This window comes from Vicia villosa, unplaced genomic scaffold, assembly GCF_029867415.1.
Source record: "Vicia villosa cultivar HV-30 ecotype Madison, WI unplaced genomic scaffold, Vvil1.0 ctg.002546F_1_1, whole genome shotgun sequence".
Classification (NCBI taxonomy): Eukaryota; Viridiplantae; Streptophyta; class Magnoliopsida; order Fabales; family Fabaceae; genus Vicia; species Vicia villosa.
Genome location: NW_026705964.1, coordinates 279873 through 296347, shown reverse-complemented (window position 1 = coordinate 296347; position 16475 = coordinate 279873). Strand labels below are relative to the sequence as shown.

Genomic DNA, 16475 nt, shown 5'->3' with positions numbered 1-16475 from the left:
AAAAAAAAACTATGGTGAGTATTTTGCCCAAACATGTATATCATTTTACATTTAATCAAATTGATTTTTATCTAAGATAATGCAAACAGGTTTTTAAATCATGGATCACTAAGGTCTTTTCATGTGGTTATATGATGAGGTTTAGAAGGAAATAATTTTTTCTAGGAATTCAAAAGTCTTTAGAAGGGCAATCATTTCTACAAAACAACTATTTCAATCACACTCTTTTTTCTTTTCAATACATTCACTATTACCAAAAAAAAAAAATCTTTTCTTTTTTTCATTTTGGCTATGCTTTTCTTTTCTTGACTTCGTTCTTTTTCTTTTTCAATATTAACTTTTTAATTCACGCATCAACCATTATTTTCTTTTTTACCTTTCCAAAATCAAGTTTTTTTCCTCCCAACGTGTTAATAACCTACCATATAATGAATGCTCTCTTAGTTCTAATGACATATAAACATCATTTGTTTTATTTTTGGCTTAGGGTTATATTTTCAAAAGAACAAATTTCCAATTTTAAGGTCAAATGGGGTACGAGGGATCACTCAATCACATGTAGACATCATGGTTGAGTAGCTTCACTAAAAAAGGTTTAATGATCATATCCATGATTTCAAACAAGTTAAGAAACTCACACATATTCAATCAAAATAAAATCAGATCACGCAATTCCAGTTTCTTCAAATTTTGGTAAATAATGTAAAGTCACACACATCTCTCCATGCGACTTACATTGATCAAATGAATGGTTAACACTTTCATGGCCTAAATGGAAGTATACTTTTACAAATTAATCAATTCATATTCATGCTTATATTCAAAGATAACCATAATATTAACCTTAAAATAAAGCTTTTGACAAAAATTATACTATATACAAGTTGTTTGATTAAAACACAAGTCGTCTGATCATGCATAAACAATGAATCTCGACCATGTTCTAACAATTCATAAGAGAAATTTATTAAAAACAAGAAAAACACGAAGGCGTGAAAACTTAATCTATAACCTAATCATGAAAGTGACTAAAATCATGGAAATTTAAAGCATGAAACTTTAAACTAGAAAGCATAAAATTCTAACTATGAAACAAAACAAACATGGAACAAAAAAGTTTCAAACACATAAAAGTAAATCCACTAAAAAATAAATGATTGAAAAGTAAATATGACATGGTTGACATGTTTTTCAATAAATTATATTCCTCGTGAACTTATTTCTCTTTCATCTCCCCATCTTCATCATCATAAACTCTCTCATTTTCATCGACTTCATCTATTATTTGTTGAGCCTAACCCTCTGGGTAAAATGGTCTGCCTACCCACAAGCCATGGAAAAAGTTAGCTAACAACTGTGTGGTCAAGTACTTGATAGGAGTACGGGCTAAGATGTTATGGTTAGAGGTCGTTTAATGACTAATTCAATGATGTCATTCCCCCATTAATGAGCTTCAAGTTTATCCCATTCATTATTAAAGCAAGCCATGATGTCGGGGTCCATGGAATCAGAGTTTATGTCCAAAAGCACATCAATAATGTGAAGATCCTGGAGCTTGCTTGTTTTCTAAAAGTACATGTTCATGAATGCATCATCAATGTCTGGACTGATATGGTAGAGAACAAAATCAATCATTGGAACCTTGGATAATTTCATGAGTAATCATGGGAATGCAGTGGTTCAATTTTTTTTATTGAAGGATATCTCATATTTGATCTGAGATAATCCTAGCCATGTCAACTTCCACTTATTTCATTATGACTAGAATAATGTAGTCACATCCATTATGATACTAAAAATGTGGCTCGTTGGGAAGGTGTTATGCAAAATTGGTATCAACCATAGTTGTGCTTCAAGGTTCAATTCTTGCCTTATGAAACATAGATGAGTGTTGTGGACAACTCTCTCATAAGACTTTTCTTGTTTGTAAACGTCTCTTGATATCTCATTAAAGTCACAATAGGTTGTGAATATTCTCTTGGAAAATTCATCAAGCTCACGTTGTTGTTTCTGTAATGGTTTATGCATGTGAGATATTGGATCAAACTCTAGTATGGTCGAAGGGTAGCTTTTTGGTTCGACAGGGTTAAGCATGAAGTTGAAGGTTGCTCACATGATGGTGTCGAAGTGTGCATGCGGTTGTCGAAGATGGTTCTGGCATGCAGGTGTTGAAGATGCTAGGGTTGTTAGCATGTTAAATTAGGTTTAGAGTTTAAACCCTAATTTGTTAAGTTAGCTTGTTTATTAAGTTGGCTTGTGCAATGGGCCTTGTGGAAAAAGCCCATTAGTTAGTATGTTAGGATTTATTATAAATAGCATACTAGTCTCTTATTATTGCAACACAGCAAATCCTGATTTAGGGTGAGAGAGGTTATTTGTTATTCTTGTAAACTTGTAATCTTGTTTTCTAAGAGAAAGTAAAAGAATAGTTGTTATAACCAATTCTTGTGTTCTTCTTCTTCCTTGTCCTTAATTCTTCCCTTGTTCTATACTTTGTTCTTGGCATTGAATTCACAACAAATTGGTGCGGTGAGCGTGGAGAAGATGCCTTCAACAAAGTATGAGATTGAAAAGTTCACTGGAGTGAATGATTCGGTCAGTGGCGCTTAAAGATGAAAGCTCTACTGGTTCAGTAAGGTTGCTTGGAAGTGTTGAAGGGAGAGGCAGCCATGAATGCAGAATTAACGGCAGCGGAGAAGACGACTATGATCGAGAAAGCACACAGCGTAATTTTGTTGAGCCTTGGTGATAAGGTTCTCAGACAGGTATCAAAGGAGACGACGACATCAGGGTTATGGGTGAAATTTGAAAGTTTGTATATGACCAAATCGCTGGTAAATCGACTCTACCTGAAGCAAGCTTTGTATTCATTCAAGATGATTGAAGACAAAGTGTTAGCTGAGCAGTTGGGTATGTTCAACAAGCTGATTCTTGATCTTGAAAATATTGATGTGAAGATCGATGATGAAGATCAAGCGTTGTTACTATTGTATGCTTTGCCTCAATCACATGCTCACTTCAAAGAAACTATCTTGTATGGAAGGGAGTCCCTGACCTTTGAAGAAGTTCAATCAACCCTGTATTCAAAGGACTTGAACAAACGAAAGGAGCATAAACCTTCGACTACTGGTGAAGGTTTGGTCGTTAATGTAACACCTGTATAATTTTAATTTTAATTTAATTTGAATATTAGATTAATAATTATAATTATTATGGATTTTATGAAAATAATGCAAAAATAATGGTTTATGGCATTTGGACCATGGGAGAAAATAGTAAAAGAGGGAGGTGTGATATAGTAAGGCTCTTTAATAATTTTTTATTATTATTTTCATAAAATACTTGGAATTGGGAAAGAAGGAACAGGACGTGAAAAGAGAGAAGTTGGAACATGAAGAACGTGAAAGAGGAACAAAGAGGAAGAGACCAAAGATCAAGAAATTTGGCAAAGGTAAGGGGAGACTCTTCCAATTATCATCTCTTATTGTGATTATAGATGAATAGTATATGAATAGTTGTGTTGTTGAGTCAATTTGATTTGTATGTCATAGGTTTTGGGTTCTAAGAATTGATTTAGATTTTGGGATTTTGATGTGTGAATTGATATAGGATGATAGATTAATCTGTATGAATGAATCCTATGAATGAAAACGTGGAAAATGGACTATTTTAGACTCAAAATCGTGGACAGGTATGAGTAGAAACGAGTGAGAATTGGACTGTTACAAAACTGCAGAATTCTGGGCATTTTTCTGGTTTTTTCGCGTATGGAACAGTGTCATACGCGTATGAGGGACATTCCCCAAGGGCTATACGCGTATGATACACAACTGCCCTGTCCCAAATACTATGTACTAGTGATTTGCGTATGAGGAGCGTATGAGGATGCTCATACGCGTATGAGAAATTTTAAAGAGGAATTGGTCCTGGTGATATGCGTATGGCAAGGCTGATACGCGTATGAGTTGGTTTTTAGGCCATTTTGGATTCTGGTGGTACGCGTATGGTACGTGTAAGGGCAAAGGGTGATACGCGTATGGGATTGGTGATACGCGTATGGCTTCTGTATGTGAAAATTCTGTTTTGTGATTTTTCTGGAAAGTTCAATGATGCGTAACTTTTGATCTGTAGGCCTGTTTTGTGTGCTGTTTGAGAATGAGTAAACCTGTGATGTGATCTTGTGTTTTAGTGATGATTTGATTGCATTGAATGATGTTAATGTATATATGAACATGCTTAATAATGATGATGATGATGAAATGAATATAGATGATGCTACTCATAGAATGGTGATGATGAAAGTATGTTATATATATGTTTGCATGCATTCATAAAGATTGATGAGGGCTGAATCCTAGATGATGAGAGGATTCAGTGAAGGGAAGCATTCCCATTGTGTGGAATTTGTGCTGGCAGGGCCGTATCTGGATGATGATAGATCGGTCGGTGGATGATTCCATTGGTGATGTTTAGTACCACATGCATAGAGTCAGTTACATTCATATGCATGAATTTAATAACATGACTGAATGTATTTCATTGTTATGTTTTGATGATATGTGTTTTTGTGTGAATGGTGGATTATCTGAATATAGATGAATTGGGTGAATAAGATAACTATTGATGTATTGTTATTTATAATGCAATAATATTTGTTAATTGCGAATGATACTCACCCTTACACTATATTTTTCAGATTGAGGATAGCGGCTTCGACTCGGTGAGGATTAGCTCATGAGTCAATGTGTCAGTTAGCGTCGGGTCATGCTCTGATAGATGTAACACTGGGGGAACGCTGTTTTTAATTTATGACATTAACTCTGTTTTGTTTAATTTATTTTGAAGATTGGAAGCATTAATGATGTAATGCTAGTTGATGATTTATTCCACTGTGTAAACATGAGTTATTGATTTATGAGTTATGTTAAGATGTTTTCTTCAATGAATGCATGACGTACGACTGATGATGTTTATTTTAATTAATATGAATTGTGACGCCCTGTGCATGTTACTCTGATCTTATTTAATTAATTGCCGCGGGGTTAGAAGGGTGTTACAGTTAAGGGCAAATTCTTGCGAAAGGATGATAAGTTCGACAAGAAGAAGGGAAAAAGCCAGTCGAAGTCTTATAGTGGCAAAGCATCTGGTATTCGATGCTATCATTATAAGAAGGAGGGTCACACAAGAAAGGTGTGCCCTGAACTCCTAAAAGATCATGGAGGTAAGGATAATGGCAATGCAACCATTGCTCAAGATGATTTTGAATCATCTGATGTCCTTTTGGTTTCGAGCAGCGACTCTAGGAAGGAGTGGATTATGGATTCAGGATGCACTTGGCACATGACTCGAAACAAAGACTTGTTCGAGGAATTATGTGATCAAGATGGTGGATCAGTACTGTTGGGAAACAATAAGCTTGCAACATTGCAGGTGTTGGATCTGTGAGATTCAAGATCCATGATGAGTCAATAAGGTTGTGACTGAAGTCAGGTATGTTCCTGATTTGAAGAGAAATCTACTTTCTCTTGGTGAATTCGACAAGAAAGGATATGTATTCCAAGGAGAGAAAAGTATCCTGAGAGTCATGAAGGGGTCGAAGGAAGTCCTGAGAGGCGTGAAGAAATAAGGCTTGTATACCCTTGAGGCTGAAGTTGTAAGTGGTTCGACAAATGTTGCATCCATGAAACCTTTATCGAAGATAGAAATCTGGCACATGAGATTGGCCATGTCAGTGAAAGGGGTCTGGTCGAATTAGGGAAACAAAATCTACTTGGTGGAGACAAAGTCGAAAAGCTGAAATTTTGTGAACCCTGTGTACTTGGAAAATCTTGCAGAGTGAAGTTCAACAAAGGCAAACAAAGAACACGTGGATCCCTTGATTACATCCATGCTGATCTTCGAAAGCCTGCAAGGTGTCCATCACATTCAGGATCAAGGTATTTCTATCCATAGTTGATGATTATTCCAGGAAGTTATGGGTATTCATCCAAAAGACTAAGGATGAAACTTTTGAGAATTTAAAAAGTTGGAAGACTCTAGTAGAAAATCAAACTGGCAGGAAGGTTAAGAGGTTGGGAACCGACAATGGCCTTGAATTTCGCAAGGAGGCATTCGACAGTTTTTGTGCGGCATATGGTATTGCAAGGCACATAACTACTGCAGGTACTCCACAACAAAATGGTTTGGCTGAAAGGTTTAATCGAACTATTTTGGAGAGAGTCAGATGCATGTTGACTAGTGCGGGGTTAAAGAAGGTGTTTTGGGTTGGGGCTGTTTCGATAGCAACATATCTGATAAACAGATGTCCTTCGACAGCATTAGATATGAAGACACCTAAAGAAATTTGGTCGGGACATCCACCAGATCTCGACAAACTGGGAGTATTTGGCTGCGTAGCCTATGCTCACATTAGGTAAGACAAGGTCGAACCTAGAGCTCTGAAATGCATGTTTATGGGATACCTTGAAGGAGTCAAAGCTTATAGTTATAGGCTATGGTGCCTAGAGCCAGGTCACAGGAGGTGTATCACCAATCGAGATGTAGTTTTCAAAGAAGCTGAGATGGCTTTCAAGAAAACTGATGACGATGGTCGAAGTGCAAAAGAGCTGGAACAGGTAGAGATTCATGTTGAGGTGGAGCATGTTGATGCTGAATTGCATATCCCTGATGAAGTCGAAAAAGAAGCAGAAGATGCTGAGGAAGATGAGGAAACTGTCGATGACTACCTATTGTCAAGAGATAGGTCGAGAAGAGTCATCAAGATACCTCAGAGACTTGGGTATGCAGATCTTATAGCTTATGCCTTAATCTCTGCAAGTGAGGTTCTAGGCGAAGAACCTAGAGATTATAAGGAAGTTATGAGGAGTCGAAATAAGATTGGATGGCTGAAGGCCATGGATGATGAGATGAAATCTCTTCATGACAATCACACCTGGGAACTGATCAAAAAACCTGTTGGGGCGAGGTTAGTCAGTTGTAAATGGATTTTCAAAGTTAAGGAAGGAATCGAAGGATTGACGTAGAAAAGATACAAGGCAAGGTTAGTTGAAAGGGGTTTCACTCAAAAAGGATATGTCGACTCTGATTATGCAGGTTGTATGGATTCCAGAAAATCTATTTCTGGATATGTTTTCACTATGTTTGGCACAACAATTAGTTGGAAAGCAACACTTTAGTAGGTTGTTACTCTATCAACCACTGGAGCAGAGTATATTGCTCTGACTGAAGTTGTGAAAGAAGCAATGTGGTTTGAAGGTTTTGCGAAGGAGATGAAACTTCAAGGTCGAGGTATCACTGTTAAATGTGATAGTCAAAGTGCAATACACCTGTCGGAGAACTCAGCATAGCATGAGCGAACTAAGCACATCGGTGTGAGGTTGCATTTCGTCAGAGGAGTAATCGAGCGTAGAGAAGTTCAAGTGTTGAAGGTTTCAACAGATCACACTGATGCTGATATGATCACCAAGACACTGCCAAGTTGCAAGTTTTTCCACTGTATGCAGTTGATAAAGCTGCATGAAAAAAGCTAGTTTGTTCCCTTGATGTTGTAGAGTGAGATCCAAGGTGGAGATTTGTGAGATATTGGATCGAACTCTAGTATGGTCGAAGGGTAGCTTCTTGGTTCGACAGTTCGACAGAGTTAAGCATGAAGACGAAGGTTGTTCACATGTTGGTGTCGAAGTGTGTATGCGATAGTCGAAGATGGTTCTAACATGCAGGTGTCGAAGATGCTAGGGCTGTTAGCATGTTAAATTATGTTTAGTGTTTAAACCCTAATTTTTTAAGTTAGCTTGTTTATTAAGTTGGCTTGTGTAATGGGCCTTGTGGAAAAAGCCCATTAGTTAGTATGTTAGGTTTTATTATAAATAGCATACTAGTCTCTTATCATTGCTACGCTACAAATCCTAAATTAGGGCGAGAGAGGTTATTTGTTATTCTTGTAAACTTGTAATATTGTTTTCTAATAGAAAGTAAAAGAATAGCAGTTATAACCAATTCTTGTGTTCTTCTTCTTCCTTGTCCTTTATTCTTCCCTTGTTCTATACTTTGTTCTTGGCATTGAGTTCACAACAATGCAGATAAGAGTTGATGGTCTTTTTGTTGTATGAAACTTTGACCATTATAACTATAGAGTATCTCTCAAATGGTTCTTCCTCTATTGGAAAATCATTTACGTAGAACTCACGAATCAAGTCAATGATTTAACGTGGATTCAAATATGTTATATTTACAAATATCAACCACTTTAATAAAGTTGTCATATACTTGTCATCCTTACACAATGAAATTTTCTTTCCTAAATTAATTTTTATGTTCTAAATGGTAGATAGTTTTGAAGTATGGAAGTTACTTCAGAAATGGATCCCCATTGATGGTGTCTGAGATGAATTAACTCTCGTGTGTGTAATTGACTTTGTAAAGCGAAGAGCTTCTTTTTTAAATTTCTTCTTGTGGGCCATCTGAAAATTCAATATTAAAAAATAAGGAAATAATATACATGACCTTCAAATACCAAAGTGCCTTATATTCAACCTTCTTGTTAATTTTTTCACAAAATTGAATTTTTCTAACATAATGTGAATGATAATGGGTTGATCATACTTTGATTATGTGAGATATTGGATCAAACGCTAGTATGGTCGAATGGTAGCTTCTTGGTTCAAAAGTTCGACAGGGTTAAACATGAAGTCGAAGGTTGGTCACATGCTGGTGTCAAAGTGTGTATGCTATAGTCGAAGATGGGTCTAGCATGCAGGTGTCGAAGATGTTAGGGTTGTTAGCATGTTAAATTAAGTTTTAGTGTTTAAAACCTAATTTGTTAAGTTAGCTTGTTTATTAAGTTGGCTTGTGTAATGGACCTTGTGGAAAAAGCCCATTAGTTAGTGTCATACCCCAAAATTTGCCCATCTCATTTCTCCTTTCAAGCTCATACCAAAGTTCAAGACTCAAAGACACATTCTCCTAAACAATGGCTCAATGAACTAGGGTTTTGAATTCTCTAAAGAAAATCAATGAATCAAAGTCTCCAATGGTTTTCATATTGCTTATGATGTTTCAAACTATCTCGATGGCAAAGTACAAGCTTCAATTCCAAGGATTGCTCAATAAATTGGTCATAAAGTCAACAGTCGTCTAGTTTGACCTAAAAGTCAACTGTGGTCAAAGTACAGTCAAAATTCCTGATTTTTTCAAGGAAAGTTCAGAAATTAACAAAACCTAAAGTTTCTAAATTAGGTTTTTTTAACCTAAAGTCAACTAAATTTTGACCAGACATAACTTTCACATGGAACATTAGAAATTTCCCATCCAAAGCTCATTTTGAAGGAAATTGAATTCTCTACAACTTTGTCTCTCACAAGCCAAGTCTAAAAATGCTTCATTTGAGAGATATGGACCAAAACATTATAGGTCCTTTTTGAAAGTCAACCAAAAGCAGTTTTTTGTCAAAGCCCATATCATCAAGATAAAATCCTCAAATGAAAAAAAGCTTCCAAAGTGGCTTGTAGAGGACATCTTGAGGTTTCCAAAAAGTCCTAGAACTCCTCCCTATCTTAAAAATTGAGGGAGATATGCCTTGTCAAAGTTGGGACATTTTATGGGGGAAAATGTGAAACAAAAGGCTTCAAAATGGATTTCTTTGCAAAGAGGCCCAACTTTTTATGATCCAATATTGATCCTCAAGTTATCCAAGGCCTCAAATCTAATTGGCACGAATTTTCAACATTTATTTGATTTTATATGAATTTTTAATCATTTAAAAAGTGATTTTAATCAAATAAAAATCAAATATTTGTTAGAGATCCCATAAGTATCAAATATAATCAGCATTTATACCTAAATGCCAATCAAATGTCGTGCACATGGTAATTGAAAAGAGATTGGATCATTCAAGGCCAAAATTAGAAAGATCATGAACCACATTTCAATTAAATTTTCTTAAATGGCAATCAAGGATTCAAAGAGATTCTATCAAGTTTTGTTAACCTAATTCATTCTATGATAAATAGTGAGCAATTGCAGACCCCTATGACACGTTTTCACTACCTCAAAGAACCCTAACCCGAGTCCTAAGAATTCAAGAAATTCCAAGACTGAATTCTTAGTTGCAGGCCAATTCAAGGAGAACTAAGCAGTCAGAAACCTTCCTTGATCTTCCCTGAAGCTGTCTCGATCACTCACATACCTTAAAGCATCAAGAACACCCCACTGTCTATGGCAACGGAAGCAAAAAACCATGGGTAAGGCTTGGGCTAAGACGACGGCTGAGCGAGGAAGACGATGGTGTGGCAGGATGTCATTGGTTTGTTTTGAATGAAAAGCGCGCGTTGGCTTTTTGAGATGTCTGGAGATCAGGTGAGCGCGTGCAATCGTGGACTATGATGCGCCTTCATCATTCAGCCAGCAGATCCTTTCTGATTCAGATCCAACGCTCTGAAGGAAGCAGTCTACCGTACACCTTCACCAATGTGCCACATCTGATCAAAAGCTAAGATTTTTTTGATTTTTTATTTTTAATTACATAAACCCCTTTTATTTATTTTCTTTTCTCTATCTTATTTTTTTATAAAAATTATTTTAGTTAAACCCTTTATTTATTAAATACATATTTTCATGACTCTCTAATTTATTTAATCGAAAACTTGATTTTTCTCATAACATTAAAAATAATCTTTGTTTTACAATAATTGTCTTTCACATCTACTTTTAATTAATTAATTAATTAATTAGGGTTAATCCCATAAATTATTTATTTTTTTAATTTAATCGAACTTTCGATTTTCGTAATTCTCAATAATGTTAAGTTGTTTACTGTATATAAACTAATTGTTTTAAACCTGGGTTTTTTTAATCAATTAGGGTTTGTAGATTTTTTTTAATCAAGTAGGATTTGTAGATTTTTTTTAATCAAGTAGGATTTGTAGATTTTTTTTAGTCAATTAGGGTTTGTAGATCTTTAATGCACTAACTCTTCTCTTCTTCATTTTTTGTCATTTTCAGGATTGATCAAGAATTCGATGAAGGCTTGAGGCATTGGCATTAATTTGCCTCTTATTTTTCTTGCCCTTATTATTACTTTTCTGTTTTCGCTTTCCCCTTCCCCGCAGGTGTTTATTGTAATAGCGTAGGGTTTTGTTTTTTTCTGCCTTTTATTTCGCCAATATTAATTGCTGTGGTTAGTAATTCTAGGGAGTGCAACCCTAAACTGAATTAGGATAACTAATTACAAGATAAATAATTGAATTTAACCACATGATTGTGCCACACACACACACATTTTAGGGTAACCTCTCTTGTTGCCTGTTGCTTTATTATTGTTGCCTGTTGCCTTAATTTGTGAAAATAGTCAAGTCCCTCGATTCCGAGGATACCTAAAGCAAATGTTGCCCTCAGTTCATTCATCATCAAATTTGTCCCTCGATGTTGCCTCGGTAAATGATGATTTGTCCCCATTGCTAAGGTATCCTCGCCTGCTGCCTAAAAAATCAAATGACTATTATATCCTTCCCTTAGACTACCTGCCCTCTTTATGGCAGGGTCAGTCTTACGGCAAACGATAAACCTCGATGACCCTTTACATCCAATATAATGACTTCTTACTCTCCCATGGTATGGATAGCCCTGAAAAGCTAAAAGAACGTTTTTTCAAAACTTAGGGTAGTTGCTACTAATTGCTTGCTCTGGTTTAAATTCAACTTGCCTCTTTCAAAAAACCTTCAAAAAGGCTACGCTTATTTTACAAGCTAAAGTCCTTATTCAAATCCTTTTTTTCTCAAACTTCTCAAACATTTTGAAAACAAAGTGAGCTAAGCAATTAAGAGCCCATGGATAACCATGGATACAAAGGGTGCTTTAAACCTTCCCTTTGTATAATTTACCCTCCGAACTCAAAATCTCTTTAAAAGGTCTTTTTCTGTTCTTTTAGCCTTTCTAAAAATTGGATAAAATAAAAGTCGGTGGTGACTCTTGCTCATTGCAACATTGCTTGCTTAAATATGAAAAGTAAGTTCACCGTATTACAATTAGTATATTAGGTTTTATTATAAATAGCATACTAGTCTCTCATCATTGCTACACCGCAAATCCTAAATTAGGGTGAGAGAGGATATTTGTTATTCATGTAAACTTGTAATCCTGTTTCCTAAGAGAAAGTAAAAGAATAACAGTTATAACCAATTCTTGTATTCTTATTCTTCCTTGTTCTTTATTCTTCCCTGTATTATACTTTGTTATTCACATTGAATTCACAACAAATTGGTGCGGTGAACATGGAGAAGATGCCTTCAACAAAGTATGAGATTGAAAAGTTCACCGGAGTGAATGATTTCAGTCTGTGGCACTTGAAGATGAAAGCCCTACTGGTTCAACAGGATTGTTTGAAAGCGTTGACGGGAGAGGCAGCCATGAATGCTGCATTAATGGCAGCGGAGAAGACGACTATGATCGAGAAAGCATACAACACAATTTTGTTGAGCCTTGGTGATAAGGTTCTCAGACAGTTATCAAAGGAGACGATGACATCGGGGTTATGGACGAAACTTGAAATTTTGTATATGACCAAATCACTGTTAAATCGACTATACCTGAAACAAGCTTTGTATTCATTCAAGATGATTGAAGACAAAATGTTGGCTGAGCACTTGGATATGTTCAATAAGCTGATTCTTGATCTTGAAAATATTGATGTGAAGATTGATGATGAAGATCAAGCGCTGTTACTATTGTGCTCTTTGCCTCAATCACATGCTCACTTCAAAGAAACTCTCTTGTATGGAAGGGAGTCCCTGACCTTTGAAGAAATTCAACCAGCCTTGTATTCTAAGGACTTAAACGAACGAAAAGAGCATAAACCTTCGACTGTTGGTGAAGGTTTTACCATTAAAGGAATATTCTTGCGAAAGGATGGTAAGTTCGACAAGAAGAAGGGCAAAAGCCAGTTGAAGTCTTACAGTGGCGAAGCATATTGTTGCACCCCAAAATTTGCCCTCTTTCCTGTGCTATAAGTTATAAAGGACGTTTATTTCGTCGTTTGAAAATCAAAGAAAAATAATATAGAGTTTCTTATACGTGGTGCACGCAATCGTTAATACACTGAGATTCATTGGATTTCATGTCAAGGTGTTCTTATGTGCTTCAATTGCTATCTTCTTCAAGGATTCCTTAAGGCATTATTGTCATGTTGGATTGGAGTCGAATGTGAATTATGGCATAAAGAAGTGAAGTGGCGATCAAGGCTTTTGTTTGTCGTTTTTAAAGCAAGTGATTTGGTTCATTGATTGAGTTAGGATTTCGGTGAAGTGAAGTTCATTCAAGTGATGTTTGGGTTCATTATAATTCAAAAATCGAATCAAGGCTCTTTAAAGTATGCTGGGATGGAAGATTGATTCGTTTTAGTTTGTTTGAAGTGCAATCTACAAATAAAAAATTCATCATAATATTCATCCAGGTATTCATCATTAAGTCAAGGCCCAAGTTCATTATACGTTTCAATATCCATTACAAAGAAAGTGTCAAAAAAAATCCAAGTCCAATCTTACATATTCAAACTTATCACTCATAAAAAACCAAAAAAAGAAATATGCTTTGTTTCTGATATTCCAACTCTGCTCCAATTAACCCAATACAATATCTTCTATCCAAAAAACAAAAAAAAGCAAATAAGACCGAAGGAACCGCCTTGCACTCAAAAAACGGTCCAAACCGTGAACTTCAAAACCGGCTCAGTGTAAAGATGTGCAGCACCAATACGGTACCATCAGAACCCGTATGCCATATCGAAACAAACCAGCAAGAACGATTGAACCGGTTCAGCCATCCCTCACAACCAAAACCGAGCCTGCACTTCACCCAAAAAGACACTGTGGTCCAATTCACTAGTAGCAAAAAAAAACTCATAACTGAAGAATTAGAGGAGAAAAGAAAAAGACGTAAGAGGAATCTTGCAGAAAACCGAAAAACGTAACAGAAAATTGGAGGAGAAAATCAGAACCGAATCTGTAACAAACTTTGAGTCTCTTTTGAATCCTCTCTCCATCTTCATCATCGCATCATCATCGAATCACCATAATCCTCCAATCATCAACCACAATCAACACTTCAATCATCTCATTCCTTCGATTCTCTATCTTATCTCAGAACCTCTTCCTATTTTCAATCTTCTCTCTAATTCAACCTTCAAATTGCACTCTTCAAGCTTCATCATTCAAGATTCCTCTCCCAATTCATCATCATGACCAAGACCTGTAACAGAAAATCACCAAAGAAACTCAGAAAAACCTTCATCTCTTGAATAAACTCTTGACTCTGGATCTTCTTCATCATTTCACATTCGCCAAGAACAACGCAGAAGAATCTCTGCTCTCTCTCCAAATTGCTTTATGTCAACGCTACAACAAATATTCAATCGTTCTCTACTGAATATTCAACCACAACAATCACGTTTCAAAATGAAGAAAAAAAAGATAACAGAAGTGATACGGAGTGTAATCGAAGGAGCAAGAGATTGAAATGATACCGGGATATAACAACTTCAACATTAACATCGCGTTTGCCTTCAGTACTCTTCAATTCACTCAATCGAATCCTCAGAATCACAAGATCTACGATCTCTTGAAACTCCAATTGTCCAGAGGAAATTCATAACGAATCTGTATCAATCTCAACAATCATCTTCAATTCATTATTAGATATTTAGAATCAAGCTTCTCCAATCTACGATGACTCAGTATCACGCAAGAAGCAGAGGAATATCAGAGAAGTTGAAAGAGATTGAAAGCCGAGGTTTGAGAGATCGATACCGGAGAAGAGAGTTTGTTGAGAGCACCGCCGTCGTAGTGAGTGAGAATCGGAGAAGGGAGATCCACTGCGCCGTCGCCGCCGTTCACAAGAAGAGATTGAGAGTGAGGGACATCGGAAAGAGGAAAGTTGAGATAAGATTTTTCTCCAATTCATGGCGGAGGAAGGCTTCGATCGGAGAATAGGAGAGTGGTGTTACCGTCTCCGGCCGCCGTTTGTTCGTGAGTGAAAGAGTGAGAAATTTCAAAGGCCACAAGCACATAAACCTAATTCCTCTTCCCTATTTTTGGTTGTTGTTTAATCATAATTGATGGATTTTAATTAATACATTGATTAGTTGTTGTTAATTGAGATTAGTTGACCATTAATTGAATCATAAAAAAATCTAATAATCAAATGCCAGAAGTCTGAACAGTGAATTGTTGGTGGATCATCACGCTTTGGGCCAAAGAACAAATTACTACTTGCTTACCCCCTCTGGCCCAGAGTACCACGTTTTTGGTACTATTTTTGCCACAATAACTATTCCTTGGGCCTCATCTGCTTGGGCCATGCGCCAGTTTTGCTGGTGGTGCCAGTTTTCTGACTATTGACACCCCTTGACTCCATGATTTTATGTTAGATTTAATTTTGATTTTATATTTTTCTTAGATAATAAAAATGCATGAAAAACAATAATTGTTGTTAGATTTTTGCATTATAAAAGATAATAAAAAAACATGTAATTTCCTTGTTAGAATTTAGATGTTTTGTTGCATAGTTTTGTTTTATTTCTTAGATGAAAATGCCATGAAAAAATATTATGTTTGATTAGATTTCTCGCATTGATAAAAAGATACAAAAACATGTAATATTTTCTTTGTTAGATTTTAAATGTTTTTGTTACATAGTTTTGTTCTATTATTGTTTAGATGAAAATGTCATAAAAAACAATTTAATCTTGTTAGATTTTATTTTAGAATTTACTTAGAATCTTTTGCTAGTATTTTCTATAGCGTGCTTCCTTGTTGTTACTGATTTGGTTGTTGAGATGTGCGAGGTACTTCGAGAGAGCCTTCGATTGCGATTCGACTTGCTTCGTGTTCCATTTTATTTGTGGGACACGAATTCGCTTCCAGTGCGATTTGTCTTACGACTTGATTTGCGTCGTGTCCCACTTTATTTGTGGGACACGAACTTATTTCTGATGCCAGTCACCTGATCTCTCATTCATTGAGATGTATACTCTTGTATTGTCTGGATTATTTCTCTTGCAGGTTGCTCGTGTGGTTATGCTCGACGCGTGCCACATGTCGCTTGTGATTTATTTTCACGACGACGCTTTCTGACTCGCTTTGCTTGATGATGGCATACGCGAAGTATTCCGGACTTCTCTGCTTACGCTTGCTAGCTCATTGCGGATTTGCTATCCGTTCGATATTGTCTCCTTGTCCCTTTTATCGCTTTCTCGCATCATCCTTTAACATGAGAAATAGGACTTAGACATGCATTTGGCCAAGCCCTCGAAAGAGGCTCTGTTTTTGTTGGTGTGTTTACATTTGTGCTTTGCGGCAGGGATGTTAGAACAAGATTTGTTCTTATCAATTATCTTAGTTTTGATGATAACAATAATATGAATTTTGCTTAAGATAATATGGTACTCTAATCCAATGCAATTTCCCTTTCAGGAAATATATATATAA

At 36.1% G+C, this 16475-nt stretch overlaps 1 long non-coding RNA gene across 1 annotated transcript; it reads right to left on the bottom strand.

The window, feature by feature from the left end:
• Positions 1-13471: 13471 nt before the first annotated feature.
• On the bottom strand, positions 13472-15140 carry LOC131639160 (uncharacterized). The gene is made up of 2 exons (XR_009294889.1): positions 14513-15140; positions 13472-14238 (listed from the first exon to the last, which is right to left on the bottom strand). It is a non-coding gene; the product is annotated as an uncharacterized LOC131639160 (long non-coding RNA).
• Positions 15141-16475: the final 1335 nt, after the last annotated feature.